An 8,009-nucleotide genomic window follows, 5' to 3' on the forward strand; every position below is an offset into this window, starting at 1 on the left:
ATTTTCTGTAAAATTAGACTATCATAACCCTCACGATTTAAGTAAAAGAACTTATGTAACAAATTTATATATATATATATATATATATATACATATACATATACATATACATATTGATACAAGATTTAGTTGGTAGCTGAGTTGATCGGTTTATCTTTTTCTTGATATAAGTGGATAGAGTATGAAGATAAAAGAATTTTTCGTGAAGAAAGAGATGTGATAAAAAAGTGAAGAGTTTTGAGAGAGCAAACCCACCTTAAAAAGGTCCTTAGAAGGGTATATAAAGAGACTTTTTTTGAGCCGAATTTTGAATCATCAAAGTAGATTAGATTTTGGATCGGGTGATATATTCTATAATAATTCTATAACAATATATATATATATATATATATATATATAAAATATAGCTTTAGTTCAAATTTTGACAAAATTATAGTGTTGTAGCTCTAATAGAGTTTTGAAGACAAGCTTTTATTTAATTTGCTTTACTTCACGAGATTATATATATATATATATATCAATCATTCGATAACTCAACCCTTAAAAATAATAATAATGAAGGAATTGAATCTTTTCAAAACCTAATTTTAGTTGCTATGTTGTTTTTTTTAATATGCTTTCTTACAACTAAATAATTAAATAAAGAAGAAAACATTTTATTAAAAACAAATAAAAAGTTTTATGATTATTTTTATTTTATAAGAACAACAATCATTTCACAATCAGCTATATTGCCATTGAAACTAAAATACTTGAAAACCATGAAAATAATTTTTCACTTAATTAATGCCCCATTGGTTGAGATTTTTATGGCATTACTGGAGGAAAAAAGAAGAAGCTAAAGAGACAGCCTGACTATTTGCAGATTAACCCTTGAACCATAATTTAATTTCCGAATAGGTCCTTCAATTTTTTTGTACAAAATAGTCCTAAACTATTTATTTTGTCCTATTTTGCTAAAAAAGTGTACGGTTCCAATAAGAGAGTGTCATTGTCACATTCTTATTGGTTGATATCGTTTTTTAGGTTAAACCATGGTTTTTGGGTCAATGATCGAACCAATTAAGTCACCAATTCTCAATTCAACCGTTTGCTCGATTTTAATTAAATAAATGATTAAATATAAAAAAATTAAAAAGTTATTAAAAATTATAAAATCTGGTTCAATTAGTTTTTTTTTATCTCGATTCATGGGTCAATTGATTCTCTCCCTTACTCCAAACCAGTGTATTGGTCGGTTTCTAGATCGGTTTTAACAACTCTGGGTCAAATTGAGCTAAAAATTGATAGTTAGTGTAATACCCAATTTTAGCCCGGGCTCACATATGGAAACATAATTTTTGAGGATAAGCAATCTTAGATATGATATGCAATCCTAGATATGATATATGCAATCTTAGATATGATATGCAATCTTAGATATGATATATAATCTTAGATATGATTTTGTAATCTTAGAGATTTAATTTGTAGATACCCTTTAATCTCAGCCGTTGATGTAATTGATCTGTACCATTGGATTTGGGGAGGCTCAACTATAAATAGAGGCCTCTCCCTTCATTGTAAAAGGAGAAAAAAAGAGAAAGGAGGAGGAGGAATAAAAAAAAGAACGATTGGCAGTTTTTTAAAGGTGGCTTACTATTTTTTTCTTTCGATTATTATTTTTTACTTATTTACGATTTTAAAATAAGGAGAAGGTGATACCACTGCGAATTTTATTTATTTATTTTATTTAGCCCATCCGCCTTTTAATGTTTTTGTAATTAAGTTTTCTTTATTTTTTTAATTTACCCTTTTATTTATTTTAAATTCCAATTTAATCTTTTTGAACGACACCGTTCTAGAGGAGAAGGGAAAATTTCCCTTCCAGCCCCTCTATGTAACTCGCGCGTTCAAATTAGTCCTTTTACTTTTATTTATTTATGGATTTACCCAGGATATTGTAATTGCAATTCAATTTAGTTTTTATGTTCTTTTATTTATTTTATTAATTAATAGTGTAATTATTATTTTTATTCTAATTTTTATCTATATATATTCCTTTTATATGTACACACATATATATATATATATTTAAAAACGAATATTTTCCTATTTTTAATGAATATTTTCATATATATATGTATATATTTACATTTTAAGTCATTAAATACTCACCTTTTTTTCTTTTTAAAATATACTTATTTTTATTATTTTATATATGTATGTATAATTATTTTTTCTTTATTTTCATAAGTATATTATGTGTTGTATTTATATATAAATTCTTTAACCTAAAATTTTATTTGTAAATTATATGTATATTTTTAATCTTCATAATTTCCATGTGTACATCTTTTGATCCTTATTTATTTGTTCGCTATCCCATCCATTGTATAATTGTGTTTACATTTAATATTTTACATGTCATGGATTACCTTTTTTATTCATTTGCTTATATTATTTTTATGTTGATGATGTATTTATTATTGTTATTATTATAGCATTTGTATGTATAAAATCACATTACATCATTTTTTACTCAAATTTAAAGATAGAAAATTTTTTAAAATTGAGATAATGTTCGTATTTAGGATTTTCAAGGGAATTGAGCCCTAACGTATTGGGTTTCAATTTTTCTTCGTTAAATCCGACAATCGAGCATTTCTCTTCAATCAAAAAAATTAAAACTCATTATTGGGAATTCAACACGTTGTGTCCTAACGTATTGGATGTGACGCATTGATTTCTCGAAATGAAGATTTTTTTAAAAATAATAAAGGAAATATTCCGAGTTTGGGATTTTAAAGGAATTGTGCCCTAACGTATTGGGTGTGATTTCTTAAATCTTGGATAAGTGGATGTTCTTTTAAAGTAAAGGAAATATTCTGAGTTTGGGATTCTAGAGGAATCGTGCCCTAACGTATTGGGTGTGATTTCTTAAATCTTGGATAAGTGGATGTTCTTTTAAAGTTTTATTGTACAAGTATTTTGGCCCAATTCATTTTGGGGAAAATTAGAATGCTGTGCCCTAACGCATTGGGTGTGGTATCTTCCTTCTCTGAAATAATAAGGGTCTTAATACGTAACCTTTTAAGTTTTGCTAAGGATTACGTTTTTTCTAAATTCTCGACCTTAAGACACTAATTAATTAACTAGGTACCAATTTTGGGCGTTACGAGGGTGCTAATCTTTCCTCGTACGTAACTGACTCCCGGATCCGTTTTTCTAAAACTCGTAGACCAAAGCCATTTTTTTAGGTGATCCAATTACACCTCAATAAAAGATTGGTGGCGACTCCCAATTTTAAAATTTTTTTAAAAAAAGTCGACAACCAAAAACTTTTATTTTTCAAAAAGATGGTTTCGAGAGTTAGAATCACTTCTAACCCCCAAAAAACTTTTAAGGACAAAAATGTAAGTTTTACTACAATTTAGGGACCAATTTTACAATAAAACCAAAAAATTCCACTACCAATGCCAACTAAGATAAGTGATAAAATATACATCAATTAAGCAATATGAAACAAATTCAAGCCTCATAGTTTCCACAAAATGCTAATTAAATTAAAACTCTCTTCATCTTTGCAACTTGAATATATGTTCTTCACCACTTGTTTCATCAACTTCAACAATCCATTTGCTCTTACCAATACCACTCTTCTTCATGGCACATGTTCTTCCATCACTACCACCACTGCCGTGATCTCGCCTTTCACTTATAGTAGCAATTTCCATTCCTTTCCCAATGTGATATTGCTTTATTGACCTCACTAGAATTTTATCCTTCATTCCTATAACATACACCTCCCACACCTTTACCGCTCCGCAAGTTGTTTGCCACCACCACCGCCGAAGATCAACTTCAACAACTCGGGGTGATTGGGGTTCTTGCAATCTAGCAGGGCGAAATCGATGTTGTCTTAGCTTTGTAGGACATTGATGGGGTCTCCGGTTTCGAATTCTATGATGTCTATGAGGCCTGAAGCTTTGGCTTCTCTTCCGGCTTCGGCAAGTGCAGCCTTTGGGAGGATGGATGCGAACCTCGACCCGGTGGCAGTGTGTTTGGTGGCCGTGGCTAATGCGATTGTGGATGGTGATGCGCCGGATGTGATCTCTACTACAAGTTTGGATTTGGTGCCAGCTGCTAAGGCTGATATGAACTCGTTGCTTCCAGGCTCTCGTACTGTTTTACATGAGCCATTTTTCTTCTTGTGGTACATGTCACACTGTAACCACAGCGAAACGCAGATATTTGCAAGGACGAATAGACATGGCAATGACACGTGACGGGTCGATTTTTTTCGCCTCAACCTTCATTTAGTATCATCTAATTTAACTCGATTTGATTCGATTTAAAATTAAATATTAATTTATTTGTATTAAATTTGACTTGAAGAATTAAAATTATATTCAACTCCAACTTGATATATTATACCTTTTGTTTTTATATTTTTATCAAAATAGAATAATAATTTTAATGATACTAATAATTTTTGCCTAGGCTTTAAGATATAATATTAGGTTAAATGCTGCTATTAGTTCCAATAATTATAAAAAAAATGGAATTACAATTTGTCTATAATTATTATTATTCAATAAATGTTTTAATTATAAGATTTTATAATTATTTTTGTATATTTTATTTACTTTTCAGGTTTACAAGCCTGAGTTGAAGTATTATTTATGACTGACCAAGAACATCTTTAATTAATTCATTATAATCTACAATTTGGCATTAAGGCATCCGAATTTAATCAGTTATTAAATGAAAAGCAAGAACCAAGCAAATGAACCTACAAATTAAAAACACTAATTATCTAATTATGCTAGATACCTACTTTAATAGAAAGAAAATTCTAAAGAAATTTAAAGGTAAGCAAATAATAGAATGAAAATCCGAGTTGAAATCAATTACATGAAAGTTAAAAATAATTCCGATAATATATTTGTAAATCAAAATTAAATCAATTGGATTAACTGGTTAAATACAAAAGCAATGAGTTTGATTTTGTGGTTCAACTGGTTCAATTGGAAACTAACTCATCTAATTCTTGTTAACTTTTGAAGGTACGCCGAATTCGACTAAATCGTGGATCCAATGTAGCGTAGCTTATTTCCTCTTGTGTACGAGGCATGAAGATGTAATTTCTCAATTAGGTAAATAAAAATAATTAAAAATTTCTAACATTAAAATGTGAAATTGGATTGAATTGACTAGAATATGGATTGAAATAGCTAAATTTGATTATTTAGATCAAGAGTGGGAGGAAATTGAGGAAAATAGAAATTACCAAAATGTCCCTAAACCTTGGAATTTCTACTATTTAGCCAAGTAAGTTCGTATCAATAGAATCGAACTTTAATTATGTGAATTTACTTGTATTTGATTTGAAATAGAATTATAATTCTTTAAAATGTATGATACGAAATTCGAATGCTTGATTGAGGAAATTATTGAGTAATACCGAGCCCCTTTTGAACTTAGAGAAAATAGTAGGATACAAGTGACATGTCACTAGGGTTATCGTATTGGTCGAGCTCCTGCATTTGTTGCGGACTCACCATAGCTCGTATGAGCTTACCGATATATCAGCTCTTATGAGCTTACCGTTTCAGCTCGAGAGAGCTTACCGTTCATTAGCTCGGAATGAGCTTATCGATCATGGCTCGAAAGAGCGGAAATGATAATGAATTGATGGATTTCTGATAAATACACTTATAGTGTATCACCCGTGTATCCCTTGATGTTCTAATAGGTTCAACGGGCATAATTACTGTTACTGATCATATGAATAAGCTATGTAATTATATAGATGAATTACTGTTGATATGTATAAGTTACTGTTGATACAAATAAATTTCTATTATTACTAATGAATTACAGGTTATACGAATAGAAACGAATTGATATAAATGTTATGTGATTTACATAGTATTGAAGATTTATGGTGAACTAAAGTATGAAATGAAAGTTATAAGAGCTTGAGCTTGAATACTTATTGTTTTCACTTGTGATGATTCGATGAAATATGGGCATTATGGTACTAACTTATTGATGGTTTTATATGCTTAGGCAATTGGAAAAGTTGGTTGGATTGTATGGAAATGATATTACATGTTATATTGATGTATGAATTGGTGATATATATGTAATATGAGGTATAGATGGTTTTACTACGTATATGGCACTTAGTGTGCAAAATACCAAGTATTCGACGTTAATTCCAATGGTTCAATGGAAGAGATGATGGTACGAGAATAGAAATGACAATATGAGTCAGTACAGGTATACGTGATATGCTCGACAAGTAAGTAATATTTGATAAATTCATATGATACATAAGTGAAAGTTGATGAATTCATATTTGAAGTACCTAGTTGTTAATGCAATAAGAATTAAATTGGAAGGAGCTGAATTATATGTATTTATGTTGCTTTAAGTTGTGAATAAATTGTTAAATTATTTATAATACCGATAATCATACGGCTTACTAAACTTATTAGCTTACTCTGTTTATTTTTAGTATTTTTTTAGTGATTTGAAAGCTCGCTCGGGTTGGAAGTCATCGAAGATTTCATCACACTATCCAAGAGTTGATTTGGTATTTTTGATCTATTTGAAATTGGTAATATGGCATGTATAGGCTAGTTGATTATATGAGATGTATAAGTTATTTTAGCTATTGAAGCTTATATGTGTTGATGTGTTTAAGCCATGTGATTTGGCTTAACTTGGCTAAATATTTGGTTATGTATATGTGTGCTAAATATGGTATGTTTGGCATTTTGATTGATGGAATTGATTATGCAAACGGTTTGAATATGTGATGGATATGTGAATCAAAATTGCTTAAATGATAATTGGTATGTGGATGTTTATGAGGTTGAATTATTGAATAGATTATATGCATATTTTGGCTTATAAGTCTTGTTGGTTTGGTATGCATTTGATGACACAAAAATGGTATTGATTTGAGATGAGTTTTAATGTAAGAATGGCATGGATTTGAGAGGTGAAATGGATGTATATGAAATGGTGTAATATGTGTATTGAAAAATGATTAATTGGTTGCTTATTTGAATGTGGTTTTGATACCATTGGGTTGATTATAGATGCATGTGTTTTGGGTGAGGAGAATGGCTTAAAACAAGCCTGAATTTCGCCCTACACGGTTGAGCACACGGGCGTGTGACTCGATCGTGTGTCCGTTGTAGCTTAACTAATTAAGTCAGTGAGTTACACGGCCTAGACACACGGGTGTGTCTATTGGCCGTGGGTGGCACACGGGCGTGTGGTCGGCCGTGTGACCTAAGTCAGTATGTATGCCCTGTTTCCACACGACTTGTGACACGGGCATGTCTGGTGGCCGTGTGAGGCACACAGGCGTGTGACCCTAGTACGAAAATTTTCTTAAGTTTTCCTAAAACTTTTATATGTTACTGATTTAGTCCTGAATGTATGTTCTAAGCTTTATATGCTCAATTTAAGCATGTTATGATATTAAATGAATGACAAATACCGAATTGAGTTCTTAATTGATAAATGTTTGTTCTGATTTGAGTTACAAGTTCGGTAATGCCTCTTAACCTATTCCGGCAACGGTTACGGGTTAGGGGTGTTACAGGTTCAACTGGTTCAATTGGAAACTAACTCATCTAATTCCTGTTAACTTTTGAAGGTATGCCAAATTCGACTAAATCGTGGATCCAATGTAGCGTAGCTTATTTTCTCTTGTGTACGAGGCATGAAGATGTAATTTCTCAATTAGGCAAATAAAAATAATTAAAAATTTCTAACATTAAATTTCTTGAAAATAAGATTGGAAATATATAAAGTATAATAAATATGAAATAAAAACAAACAAAAATAATTAAAAAGTTGTAGAATAAAAAAATTCGATACATATGACTTCAAAACAGACCCTATATATAATTTCCTTCATATTCCTTTAACTTCACTTATCGAGTTAAAAGTGGGTTCGCCATTTCCATCCAATATTTTCAAAACCTTGTCTTCCTCATTAAACT

Source organism: Gossypium raimondii, chromosome 12 (assembly GCF_025698545.1).
Source record: "Gossypium raimondii isolate GPD5lz chromosome 12, ASM2569854v1, whole genome shotgun sequence".
NCBI lineage: Eukaryota > Viridiplantae > Streptophyta > Magnoliopsida > Malvales > Malvaceae > Gossypium > Gossypium raimondii.